At 45.9% G+C, this 14,623-nt stretch overlaps 1 long non-coding RNA gene across 1 annotated transcript; it reads left to right on the forward strand.

The window, feature by feature from the left end:
* Nucleotides 1-289: 289 nt before the first annotated feature.
* On the forward strand, nucleotides 290-11,646 carry LOC146044963 (uncharacterized). The gene is made up of 4 exons (XR_014465356.1): nucleotides 290-450; nucleotides 540-731; nucleotides 9,641-9,852; nucleotides 11,509-11,646. It is a non-coding gene; the product is annotated as an uncharacterized LOC146044963 (long non-coding RNA).
* Nucleotides 11,647-14,623: the final 2,977 nt, after the last annotated feature.

Consider the following 14,623-nt stretch of genomic DNA (forward strand, 5'->3'; position numbering starts at 1 on the left):
AACCTTTTCACGTGTCAACCTTTTCCATGTCAACTTTTACTTGTGTACATTTGTCAATATCAACCTTGTGCATGTTGACGTTTTCCTTGTGTCAACCTTTTGACAATGTGGACCTTGTGCATGTCAACCTGTTGTCAATGTCGACCTTTTGGTGTTGACTAATTAAATATCGACCTAGACATGTTGACGCTATGATCCACAACCTGCATGTACATGACGGTGTGTAGCACAATGGATTCAGCAATGAGAAATACTCCGATCTCCCTGGCTCCTCCCACTAATAGATGCAACACTCCCCCCCCCCACCACCACCACCACCTCCACGATGACACCACCGGTTTGGGTAGAGTTCTATGAACTAATAGATGAATTTACAGAGATCGCAGATGCGCCCCCTGTTGGATCCACTGGTAACCCTGATGGACAACTCCGACAAATGATACATCCCCAGTAAGTAAAATGTAATTTTTTTTCATTAACCCATAGAAATCCACCTAAGACCTATTTAATGTCTGTGATGCTTTCCCCCATTGCTATAGGTCTGAGATGAATGTGCATGGTCCAATTTAGATGGACTGTACCCCTCCCCCTCCTCCCCGTTTCACTATTTCCCAATGGGAAGAGATGCGAGGCAATTATATATGAATTATCTCCGGCATCAAGCTCTGAATGGTCCGGGCCCTCCTGACTCAGCATGTCCATTACTTCTATCACTTCCCATCACTAAGACCGTACGTATTCTCCTTGACAAGCTGTAGATGTCTCACAGTGTAACTTCTTCCGAGCTATCACATTCCCCAGGGAAATATCTGCAACTGGTAACTTGGGGAAAATCATAATAGATTGATACATTTATACATTCCAGAGAAGCAATTGGATTACCTTCATTGTGAATGTGAGTTGGAGCTGCCATTTCTCACGCTCTGACAAGACGAAACGATATTCTATAGACAGAACCCGAACAGTGTCACCTGATAGCTCAGTCATTAGCATAAAGATGGCACCATGTTCTTTTATTTATTTATTTATTAACAGTTACTTATATAGCGCACACATATTCTGCAGCGCTTTACAGAGTATAGTTGAACATTCACATCAGTCCCTGCCCCAGTGGAGCTTACAATCTATATTCCCTACCACATGCACCCGTGCACACAGAAATTCTAGGGTTAATTTTTGTCGGAAGCCAATTGACCTACCAGTATATTTTTGGATTATGGGAGGAAACCGGAGTACCCGGAGGAAACCCACGCAAGCACGGGGAGAATATACAAACTCCGCACAGTTAGGGCCATGGTGGGTATTGAACCCATGACCTCAGCGCTGTGAGGCAGTAATGCTAACCATCACACCATCGGTGATGCTCTTGGCAGAAACAAGCGTTTAACATGACTTTCCTTGCACTTGTTTTGAACACTCAACTTTGTTTAACTTTTTTTTAAAGTTTAGTAACTTCCCAGTGACATGACACTTGAGGCCGGAATACTTAGATATGTGGCAGCGGAAGGTGAGGGTTCCTATCTTGACTTTACATGATTGGCAGAGCCGCCTGCTCAGATGATTACTCAGAGGTTGCCCAGTGCCCGTTGCTATTTTGCTGTCAGCTCAAGTTACTGACTTAGATGAATAAATAAACTGCAGAGACAATAGCTCGAGAATCCTACAGCAGACGCTTCCATGTCATAACAAATCATTTCCCACGTAATAGAATTCTCTTTGTGCCCAGACTAGATAGGGCATAGTGCCACACACTTTCAGAGGGAATGTACAACTCATCCGGAAAAGCAAAATTAAGATCTGGCTTATTCCTCCCAACCCACACTCATGTTCCAGCAACTGTGCCCAATTATTCTTATTAAGGACCAATGGCGGATCTTGCCTATGAGGAGCAGGACTGCAATCCCCCCCCCCAGGTTAATTCTGCCACCTTAGCTCAGTGTCAGTGAGCCAGATGCAGTTTATGGATGAACTGTGGCTGGCAGTGACTTCCCATTGGAAGAGTTACCAGTTACATACTGCCAGCCTTGGCGACAGGGTACTTGTGGTTGGTGTGGGGGTCAGCAGAGAAAGATTGGGTCAGCTGAATGCGGGTGTGTGACTTTGTGTGTGAGATTGTGAGGTGTATGTATGTGGGAGAAAGGAGATTTATGTATCCCTCTATCTGCCACATCCCTTTAGCCACGGCCACACCCCCTTTAGCTGTGCCCATGCCCCTTCTCCTCATCTGTACCGGTTTGCATCCCAGAGGTAGAGATTATGCATTTGGGGCAGAAGAATTAGGGCTATACAGGTGGAGGCCCAGCAAATTTATAAATTAGGGTTACTGTTCTGGGAGGTTATTGTCCTGAGTGCTAAAACTATAGTAAATAGGCCCTTACTGTATATGCTAAAAGAGGGGTTCTCAGGACCCCACACAGTACAGTTTTCCAGGTCCCCCAAGAGGTGCACATGCGCATTCATTACTCATTGACACCTTTTGAAAGATCCACAGGTGGTGCTAATTATTTCACTTGTATTTCTGTGAGGAGATCTGCAAAACATGCACTGCGTGGGGTCCTAAGGACCGATTTTGAGAACCTGTGCCCTAATATAAAGGCAGAGATGTCATGCCACTTTTGTCCTGTGCTGTTATAGCAAAATGCTAATTTCTTCATGGATAAAATAGTCCACTTATTTTAATCATTTAGAACAGATGTATAGGTAGCGTAGTATATAAACATATTGATATAATATGCAGAAGAAAACCAGAAAGCGCACAGGTGAGCTAGTATGAATGTATAAATTTACTAATAATAACAGGCTCACATACATGTAAGTTTGAGAATGCAGATATGCGGTAACATAAAAACCAGCACAGCGGAGTCCACGGTCAATGGTTTGCACGGCGGCAGGACATCAGCAGCTGGAAGCGGAGGACCCGGAGACGTCACAGCATGGAAGGCTGAGAATCAACGTCAACGTCAACCCAGGAACGCCCCAACGCGTTTCGTCAGTTTATTGATATAATAATAATAATAAACCAAGAAAGTATGCATGTATCTGCTCCTACCTTCAATCTCTGGCCAGTATTCAATGCCTCTGATTTGCCGTATTTTCTGGCGAATCAGGCAATTTGCCGGGTTTACAGCGAATTTTCTCACAGAAAAAAACAATTCACCCTATTCAATGAACAGAATTCGCTGCAAATGAAGAGCGAATGACTGCCGATTCGCCATTTGCGATTAGCCACAATTCTCCTGTGTTTTTCAATGGGGTTTTTAGTGGAATTCGCCGGGAGTGTATTCAATGCTGAAATGGAGAACTGCTTTCTCCATTGATTTTTGCCATGATTCTCCATTTCACATTCGTCATCCTTATTAGGTGAACTGGAATGTGATCCTTTAAAATGATGGGGTTTTTATTTTTTTGGGGGGTGTTAAAAAATCAGTTATTTAATTTTTTGATGAGTCTGTCAATTTTTTTAACTGGACAAGTAACACAAATATATTTTTAATAATTTTTTTTTTTTTAACATACCATATGCAGGGGGGCGCTGCTGGTCACATTACATATACTGTGCGGCTGCTTCACTTACATATTGCAGGGGGGCCCCGCTGATCTCAAATAAGGGTTGCAGGGACCCCCTGCCCGCTGGTGGGTGGCATGCAGTGGGATCTGGCAGCGCAGGGTCATGTCAGGTAGCGCTGGCGGGCAGAAGGTCCCTGCAGTGTATGTGAGATCAGTGGCGGGGTCCCTGCAGTGGATGGTAGTTATCATCCACTGCAGGGACCCCGCCGCTGATCTCACATACACCGCAGGGACATCCTGCCAGACCCTGCTGCATGCCACCCACCAGCGGAAAGGGGGTCCCTGCATCCCTTATATCAGATCAACGGCGCCCCCCGCCCGTTCAGTAAAGTGCGGACCGCTGCGGAGGGGAAAGGGGGGGCACCTGGAGGAAGATGCCGCTCAGCAGCCCGGGGACCTCTCAGCCGGGATCCGACACCCGACATGCAGCCCGCTCTGCTCCCTGACCCCAGAAGGGCAACAGGTGGGACACTGACCTGACAGTAGGGAGAGACGGCTCCAGCAGCAATAGCAGACCTCCGGCTCCAGCAGCCCGAGTGCGGTGATAGCAGATGTCAGCACTCCACTGGGACTGCTGGAGCCGGAGGTCTGCTACTGCTGCTGCTGCTGGACCATCCCTGCCCTGAGGCTGTGCGGGGGCTCCTGGCAGCATCAGCGGGCTCCCCCGCCGTGACTCCGCTCCATCCCCTGCAGTGGCAGTATAGCCGCAGAAGCAGGGGAGAGAGCCGGGAGCGGTATTCGCTGTAGGGGGGAATTTTCGCCGTCAGGGGTGGAGAGTCCCTGACGCGTTGAATAGGGCGGACGGGCGGCTGCCCGGCGAATCGCCCTACAGGGAGAATTGCGGCGAAAGTGCAGAGAATCCTACACAGGATTTGCTGCCGCCCGTGATTCTCCACATTGAATACCTGCCTCTGTCTTCACAGCTCCCTCTCTCCATGGACTAGATTCTCTAAGCATCAAACGTGATAAAATGGAGAGTGATAAACAGCCAGCCAATCAGCTCCTACCTGCCATGTCACAGACTGTGCTTGAAATATGTCATACAGGAGCTGATTGGCTGGCTGTTTATCACTCTCCATTTTATTACTTTTGAAGCTTAGAAAATCTGGCCCTCTATCCAGCAAGTTTGAAACAGATAATTTACACTAGCCTCCAAACTTTCAAGCATTCCCTGAAAACTCACCTCTTCAGGCAAGCCTATCATATTTATGTACCACACACATAACCCTCTGAGGCACTTATGTATTATATAGCTTCCCTTCTGGAATTGTAACTTGGTGGGACTGCTATGCCATTACTGATGCCTGTCCTTGTGTTTCCCTCCTATGTCTCTATAGATTGTAAGCTTGCAGCAGGGCCCTCCTACCTCCAAGTCTGTCTGTTGTTACCCAATTTGTTTTATCACTGTCTAATATTGTAAAGCGCAAGAGATCTGCTGTGCTATATAAGAAACTGTAACGAAATCTGCTGCGCTATATAAGAAACTGTAAATAAATAAATACATTTTGCTTTCACTTTCTGCAGTGTTGAAGAGTAATTTGGTCCGTCAAGTGGCCTCTAGTGGTCAGTGGCAGTAGTTCATCTCAGAGGGGAGGAGTATTTAGCCTTTTATACATATAGGGCCTTATTCTGGTTATTGCGGTCCGTTCCGAATTCTTTTGGAAATGACCGGACACCACGCCGTGTGGACATTCTAAGAATACACGCCCACAGGTCATCCGCATCCCTTCTGACGGACTCTCTAAGAAGAGGGAGTGTCTTCGGACTACATCCAAACGTGCGTGTGCGGTGGGAACACAAAGATTCTGCACGGTCTTACAGCGACCGAACGGACGGGAAGCTGGCCGTACGCACCAAGTTGGTGTATTTCCACAAACCTCACTACTCTATTTGGAACTTATGCTTCTGCAACATGACACACTTATGCAATTAGCCAACCTCATAACAAATTGTTTATTTTTAAATGTAATCAATTAATTCCTAATTGATACTTAAACACATTGCTCGCACTTTAGATTAACCCTTACATAATGTTAAGTGGTATTACTTCATTTTTGCCCCTTTACCTGTCTTAGTGGTTCCAATTGAACCTGTGAAAAGAGTGTAATTAATCACTAATGAGTAGAGGAGTGGATTGTATTGTGGTCAGCTGAGAGTGCTTCAGGTGCGGGCGTACTAATTGGGCGAACCGAATGCCTAGCACATGAACAAGTGCTCTCCGCAAACTGAAACTTGCTTATGGACACCGCATATTTCATGCATGTTGGTTCGCTTGCAGACGGTGTCCTGTCCGAATGCACGCCTACCACAGTTCGTGCACTCCCACGTGTACGCCCAGATTTACGCCCAGTTTTGCCCACTTTGAAACCGCGCCCTTGTGTACGCCCACATGACGCCCATGTTATGCCCATATTTCCCGAGCCACTTCGGTGCACATTTCTGGACGCTATTGGCGAGAACGAGCGCGGAGACACTACGTTGCACATGCGCATTGCGTTGCCTACGCATGCGCAGACGGTTAAAAAGCGCCCTCCGAAAGAATTCGGAACAGACCGCACCAAGCAGAAGATAGGAGGTGACGTCAGCAATGTGGCTGGGGACATGATTGGTGACAATCTGTGATTCAACAATAAATCTTTTATTACTCAGTGCGGAGAGAAATAGCTCAATGGTGGGTGCAGCGTAGAGATAATATTCTATGTATAGACTGAGTATGTAGATTATGACGTGCTAGCCACCAGTGTCATGGGCTGCGACCGCAGCAGCCAATGTTATTCAGGTTCTGTGTGGATTTTATGTGTTCACTGGATCTGTGCTTCAGGTTTTGGCTGATCCGTCTTGCCTTGTTTCCATGCATACCTTAGTCTTTGAGTGTGGCTGCTTCCTAAGCTACTGGGTATATAGGTATGCTTTCAGCACTCAGAGCCTGACGGTTATATTCCTGTGATACTCTTATTATACTCCTTGTTCCTGGTAATTTCTATGTTCCCAGCGATGCTCAGAGTTCCTAGCAAACTCCTGTCAGAGATTACTCCAGAGTTCAGTTTATTCCAGCCTGTGTCTAAGTATTCCAGCAAGCACACCTGCCGGGTGTCCTGGTAGATCCTGCCTGTGTCAGAGAACCACTGCTTCCAGTGTGTGAGATCTTAGAAACATAGAATTTGATGGCAGATAAGAACCATTTGCCCCATCTAGTCTGCCCCTTTTTTACCCTTCAAGTAATCTCAAACCTTTTTTGATCCTTATTTCTTTGTAAGGATATTCATAGGCTTATCCCAAGCTTGTTTAAATTGTTCTACTGTCTTAGCCTCTACCACCACAGATGGGAGGCTGTTCCACTTATCCACTACCCTTTCTGTGAAGTCATTCTTTCTAAAATTTCCCCTGAACCAACCTCCCTCCTGTTTCAGAGCATGTCCTCGTGTTCTATTACTTATTTTCCTTTGAAGAAATTTCCCTCCTGTACTATGTTAAAACCCTTCATATATTTGAAGATTTCTATTATGTCCCCCCTTTCCCTTCTGTGCTCCAAACTATACATGTTAAGATCTTTTAGTCTTTCCAGGTAAGTTTTGTGATGTAGGCCATGCACCATTTTAGTTGTCCTTCTTTGTACAGTCTCTAATGTATTTATATCCTTCTGGAGATATGGCCTCCAGAACTGGACACAGTACTCCAGATGAGGCCGTACCAATGGCCTATAAAGTGGCATTATTACGTCTTTTTTTCTGCTACTGATTCCTCTCCCTATGCAACCAAGCATCTGACTTGCCTTCTTCATTGCTTTGCGTCATTGCTTTCCTGCATTTAAGTCATTTGAAATATCTTATCTGTGTCCGGCTTCTGTGAGTACCTGTGGCTTCCTCACATTGTGGTGGAAGTCGCACCTTGCATTACAATCTGCTGTTGGTATTCTCACAGTGCCAGCTGGAGCCTAAGCTCTCCTGAGACAGAGTTATGGAGGCGGTTAGGGTGCAGGCCTAATTACATGCCGACTTGTCTTGTGTATGTATCTTGTTTGTCTCACGGGCGGCAGATGGTCTAGCCTGGAGACGGTGCCACTTAGGCGGTTAGGCTGCAAATCTATCCACAATACCTTGGTTATTCTTTTTGTTTGCTTTATTGCGACGGGTTCGCATTATAGCGGTAAAGGCCACAAATCCTGTGTTCATTCTTGTCTGCGATGTTGCCTATTCTAGTCCATGTTCATGTGCAGAGCCTAGTTAATATTTGTGTACGAGGTGGAGCTAGTCTGCCCTGGAAATGCGGCTATTAGTGGCAAAGTCTAAGACCTGCACAGGTGCCAGCCGACTTAGGGTTTAGTAATAAAGTCAGGGTCAGGCTCAGGTGCTGGTGTAGCTTCACCACCTCGGCCACAGAGGCACAGTCACGCTGTACTCAACATCTTGCAGACCTGCCAGTCAGAGCAAGGGTTAACCCGGAGTTCACCCCAGATTATTATAGCAACCAGCATTGGTGCCTGCAGTGTATCCTGGCCACCGAATTGGGGACTGTAATGTACACGAGCCATCAGCATTAGTGCCTGCAGTGTATCTTAGCCACCAAATTGGGGACTGCACTGTAGACTAGCCACCAGCATGCAGTGTGTTTTAGCCACTGAATGGGGAACTGCAAGGTACAGTAGCCAGAAGCATTAGTTCCTGCAGTGTATCCTAGCCACCAAATTGGGGACTGCAATGTACACTATCCACCAGCATTAGTGCCTGCAGTGTATCCTAACAACCAGGTTTGTGGACAGCATATACACTAGCCACCAGTATTAGTGCCTGCAGTGTATCCTAGCCACTAAGTTTGCGGACAGCAATGTACACTAGCCTCCAGCATTAGTGCATGCAGTGTATCCTAGCCACTAGGATTGTGGACAGCAATGTACACTAGCCTCCAGCATTAGTGGCTGCAGTTTATCTTAGCCACCAGGAGCATTAGTGCCTGCAGTGTATCCTTGCCACATTGCTGTGGACTGAAATGTACACTAGCCCCCAGCATTAGTTCCTGCAGTGTTTCTTAGCCACCAGATTGTGAACTGCAATGTACACTAACCACCAGCATTAGTGCCTGTAGTATATCCTAGCCACCAGGATTGGTGCCTGAAATATATACTAGTGACCAGGATTGTGGATGGCAATGTACACTATCCACCACCGTTAGTGCCTGCAGTATATCCTAGCCACCAGTATTGTGGACTGCAATGTATGCTAGCCACCAGCATTTGTGCCTTAAATGTACAATAGCCACCAGCATTAGTGCCTGCAGTGTATCCTAGCCACCAGAATTGGTGCCTGCAATGTTTACAAGTGACCAGGATTGTGGATGGCAATGTACACTAGCCACCACCGTTAGTGCCTGCAGTATATCCTAGCCACCAGTATTGTGGACTGCAATGTATGCTAGTCACCAGCATTTGTGCCTGTAATGTACAATAGCCACCACCATTAGTGCCTGCAGTATATCCTAGCCACCAGTATTGTGGACTGCAATGTATGCTAGCCACCAGCATTGGGGGATCTGCACTGTATACTAATCAACACAATTGAAGTTTTTAGGGTACCATAGCTAACCACAAGACCTGAGGACTGTTGTGTTCACTAGTCCCCAGATTTCTTTATCTGCATCTGGAATAGAAATGGTAATTTTCATAGTCAGTAGGGGCCTCCAGACTTGGTCCTACGCCCTGTGCTCGGCTCGCCCTGCCTGCAGTAAATTTCCAGGCTTCTGGGCAGCATTTAGCGGACAGAGCTGTGAACAAGACAACACAAGGAACGTTCCCTTTAACAAACTTGTAGACTTATTAGTTTATAACAAGGAATGTACTGGAACAATTAGGTTGATTTTCTTTTTCCTTTAGTTCAGATAGAGGAGAGATCATTGAGTTAACCTGTTCTGAATGTAATTAAACGATGAAGGGGAATGACACGGGACAATAAGTATGATAAATGTGCAATATTTTTGCATTTTGCCGGAAATAATGTGGTGACTGAATTGCAAGTGAATTAATTTTGTTATCTTTGGGTTTCGGAGAACAATTAAGTAGATACATCATTTATCATTGCAGCCGCATGAAAGCATTACAACGAAAACCTAATTTGTGGACGGCAGGAAGAGGTCAAATGGTTTTGAGACTTTTTATTCCAAGTGAATGACGATTAACCCAGGACTTAGGCAGAGTCGCTCCTGCGAAGACCACCACGTACATCGCATAGCCGACCCACCCGAGAGATCATCAGTTGGCTGTCAACGGCTGTCAATCACTGAGTTAGCGTTCAGGTGAAGTCAATAGCTGTCAATTACTGAGATGTCTTGTCAATTTCTATCAATCACTGAAACATTTAATGTTACCACTGGCTGTCAATCAATAAGAAGTCTGACGCTGTCAATCGCTCTCGATTACTGAGCCATCAGATCTTCTGAATAGCTATCAATGACGGAGTCTTCAGATGTTGCCAATATCTGTCAATCACAGATTAGGCATTACTGCTAATGGCTGTCTGGCCTGATTCAGCTTTGTTAGCAAAAGCAAAAAAAAAACCGCTACACTGCAGGTGAGGCAGATGTAACAGGTGCAGAGAGAGTTAGATTTTGGTGTAGTTATATTGTTTCTGTGCAGGGTAAATACTGGCTTCTTTGTTCTTACACTGCAAATTAGATTTTAGTTTGAACTCTCCCCACCCAAATCTAACTCTCTCTGCACATGTTACATCTGCCTCACCTGCAGCACAGCATGGATTTGCCCAGTTGTGTGCTTTTTTGCTTTGCTAACAAACCTGAATCATGTTCGTCATTCACTGAATGGGACATTCTTTCAGTTTCCCTTAATGTTTTTTTCAAATATTCACTAAAGGGCTGAAATATACTTGCCTACCCTTCCAGAACGGCGGGGAGGCTCCTGAAATTGGGTCGCCCTTCATTGAAAGGAATGTGTGTTTAATCTTCAAGTACTTACGGTATATCTCCTTTGCCGGTACCTCAGCTCTAATGGATTGTGGGAAGAGTATTCAGAAAGGAGTCAAATCCAATAAGCATTTTTGTAGTTTAAAAAGAGGTGCTTTGGGGTTAGGAAAGAACAGCCACAATGGAACACAGGCCTCCTTACTGCTAACATATATCTGCCCTCTATGCGGGGTGGAAGCAGTCATGTGGCGAGGTTATTACATTCTTAGCCCTGAAATGGGCTCAGAGGCCGGGATCCGGTCTATTGGTCGATACTGTCTAGTTTGACTCCTATTGGTCGACCGTCAATATGAAAAGGTCAATATAGTCAACCTTTTTTCACATCACCATTGTGCTTGTGTCGACCTTTTCAATGTCAGCTTAGACCATATCAACCTTTTTGATGTGTCCACCTATACACTGTTAACTAGTGGTCGACTTATTAACTCTTGGCCTAAGTACTGTTGGCCTAATTATCTACACCCCAGTGCCCAATGATTATACTGCCAATATAGGGGCCGATTCAGCCCCGTGCCCGATGGTGGGTGGTATGCGCATGTGCATGCGTGAATATACGGATGCGCAAACCCTGGGATCGAATGGATAGGGAGGTCCGGGGGCAGGCAGGGAATGCATGTGTGTCGATGCCTGCGTTGGGTGGGCGGCTAATGACACATGATGTCAGCGCCTGCCCCCAATTCAGGTGATCAGCCGGCATCTGAAAAGTAAGTTTGTGTACCACATCCCTCGCATGCTAGCGATGGGATTCGGGCCGCAGGGGGCGCTGCCTCACCAAAACCAAAATCCTGCCACTTGTACTATGTGGTTCTAGAAGCAGCGCTACTGTCTGTGTCAGCAGCATATCTGCCAAATGTCATGCTGTTGTCTCCAATGATGTCATTGTGGAAATAATTGCTAATACTAACATTTAGTAATAGATGTCAATCCCCTGCGACCGCTATCTGTAATCACATATATTTGTTTTTTAAACAGTCCACCGAGATTCTCCATGTTTCCCAGTGACACCGGTCAGTCTCTCTATAAAGCATCTTCCACGTTAAGGATGATTTGTGATGGGAATCTTATAATTGCGCACTAGAGGGCGCTGCTGCACCAGCTTGTGATCATTGTATCTAGGACATGGAATTGTCATCACTGCATTGTTAGAATCTCTCCTTTGTTTTTTGTGTCTTTTAATGTCGAAAAAAAATAAAATGAACATTTTGTTGACTTTAATTTGAACATCAAATTAATGCCAGCAGCCACGTACGTAATCCTCTCAGCATCTTCTTTTCTTTGTGAGCGTTTCTCTCGCCCTGGGACTTCGCCATATAAATAAATATAATGCTGAAATATCTGCAGCTCCTATTGTTTTGCTGTAGGCCGCCGCCGCCTGTGAGCTCGGCACTGTGCATTTCTGTAGCAGACGCCCTGCAAGGATGCCTGGCTGAGGTGGGAGCTGGAGGGTGCGCTTGTTTTATTAGAGTCCGTCTTTTGTTAGCAGCTGGGAATAGTGGGAAGACGGAAGCAGCAGCAGCACCTCTGCAACAGACAAAGTGACAGAAAGCAACTGTTGGCTCTGCCTCCTCCTCGCTGTCACTTGTCTGTCTTGTGTAGCTGGAGGGCTTTGATGTTACTGCAAATTCTGACAGCTAATGTACGCAGCACGCAGCGTCTCCACATAACACAGCCCATATACAAGGAGGTCAGGCCTATTATTATCACCTCTCATTCTATATCATTTCCTGCACAGTATCTGTCATTAGACCACTGCTCAACCCTTACCCTGTGCAGGACCATAGCTTGCTGTGTGTGTGCATGTGAGAGGGAATATAGGCATTCATTCTTATCTGATCGGAACGGGGCGAACTCAGCCCTGTTCTGATGTTTGGGGCTCTGCGTATGCACATGGTCTATTATGCTCATGTGGGATGCAGTAGAAATCCCGGCGGTCGGAATCCCGGCGTTTAAAATCCTGACGCCGGAATCCACGACCGCAGAGATCCCGACACTTTCTCCCTCCGTGGGGGAGGTCGGAAATGGCGCCAGGCGGCCCCGGGTGAGCGTGACACAGCAGGACGCGTAAGACAGCGTAAGAGTGTGAGGCCGGGGCGTGGACTGCAGGCAGGGCGGAAGTACAGTAGAACGGCCGTGGCGTGGTTATGATTTGATTCAGCACTGCTGCAGTCTACCTACGGCAGCCCAGCAGCGACCAGAGGGACTTGGGGGGCGGCCAGTGGGTGCTCATGAATTTCCTTGGGTGCTCATGCCCTTGAGCAACCACAGAATTGGTGCCTATGCCTCCAAGTGTAAGTCCCATTGGTTGGCCATGCTGCAGTCTTGTCCTGTGGCTTATCATAAGTACCTCTGTTTTATCAGGGTTCAACCGCACTCTTGGAGCTCAGCTAGAAGGCCATTTACAGTAGGGTTGTTATTGGGTTCTCAATACCTGGAGCAAAGGACATGGTACAGTAGTTGTAGTAGTGAAAATAATGTGGTATATGGTCACGTTGGAGGAACGCCACCTCTCCCAGGGTGCACTATCCCCTAAAGCGGAACACCTCCAATCAGGAGAAGATCTAAAAGGGAAAATTGCTTCAAACTACATGACAAACCCCCCCAGTACTGGTAAACTGAATGGGTGACTATCATTCCAAATTATTTCCAATCACTATAACCAAGTGCACTACCACAGTCTAAGTTTTAATATTTTATTATTATCTGTATTTTTATAGAATATGTTCTTAATCGATTATAATTATTTTAATAAATGTAATATTTTCTCACACCTGAGAATAATGGGGTTGATTACCCATTATTTTAACTGCTGCTCAGCCGGGCACACTCATACCAAGCGCCTCTCACCCAGATATCTTGATATCTACCCTTTCTTGCAGTGGCAGCATGTATACTGCAAAAAAGCATAGGGGGATAGTATACAGTAGAACCTTTTGGGACACCACATGGCAGTGGCATTGGTGATTATGAGTATATTCCAGAAGAAACTCTCTGTGACTGGCTAGTGAGAAATGATTTGAACCAGCTTAGGACTGTGCCACCCAGTCCACAGAAATTCTTCAGGCGCTCAATTAGGATTCCATGGTCCACAGTGTCAAATGCTGCTGAGAGATCCAGAAGAAGTATGATTAAACAGTCACCTCTGTCTCAGAAGATCGTTTAGTACATATACCAGGGATGTTCCAATGCTATGTTTTCTCCTGAATCCTCACTGGAATGGACCAGAAATATCAGGCGGGTTTCTAGTTGAGTTGCAACCACTCAATAACCTTCCCTAGAAAAGGAAGGTTTGAAAACTGTCTGTAGTCATGTAGTCAGGGTCTAAATTAAGCTTTCTGAGAAGTGGTCTGAAATTTGCTTCCTTAGTGGTTTAGCAAAAAGGCTTGTCGGTAAAGAGTAATGAACTTCTTTGCAAATATAGGTCCAATAATGTCCATCCACCCTATTAGAAGCTTGGTTGAGACAGGGTCCAGATCACAGGTAGTGGGACGCAACCTTCGGGTAATTTCTCAACTACGTCTTTTCCATCCATTTGGTCAAAGCTTTTCCATGAAGACAGATAGCTTACATTGGCATGCTGGGGAGATTGGCAGTTATTTGGTGGCACTGTTTGGATTCCACCCGGATAGTGGAGACTTTATCTGCAAAGAATTTGCAAACTCATTGCATCTTGACTGCGAGAGGAACTCTGTCTTCTTGCGGGTGATCATTGATTGACATTCTCCAATATGCTTGATTAGTTTTCACTTATGCTCAAGCTCTAGCTGTTTTGTCTTACTCCATTGTCTTTCAAGTCTACAACACCTTTTTTTGAGTTCACTTATGCTGTTGCCAAACCAAGGAGCTTGATGGTGAGGTTTGCGGGATTGTGTACACACAAGGGCAGCAGTCACATCACTGTTATAGTAACATGCAATAGGCAGAAGGATCTTCAAAGGTCCACATTACCGTAGAGAGGTCCAGGTTTTCTGCAAGAGCCTGGAGAGTCATACTCTCTTTGGATGATACCTGGTCAATTCCATTGGCAAGGTTCTTTTTTGTGGGGTTGCAACTGACAATTGAATTGCATGGTGTTCTCACCATGTGACTG

The sequence above is a fragment of the Crinia signifera genome, chromosome 11 (genome assembly GCF_055691185.1).
Source record: "Crinia signifera chromosome 11, ASM5569118v1, whole genome shotgun sequence".
In the NCBI taxonomy this organism is placed as follows: Eukaryota; Metazoa; Chordata; class Amphibia; order Anura; family Myobatrachidae; genus Crinia; species Crinia signifera.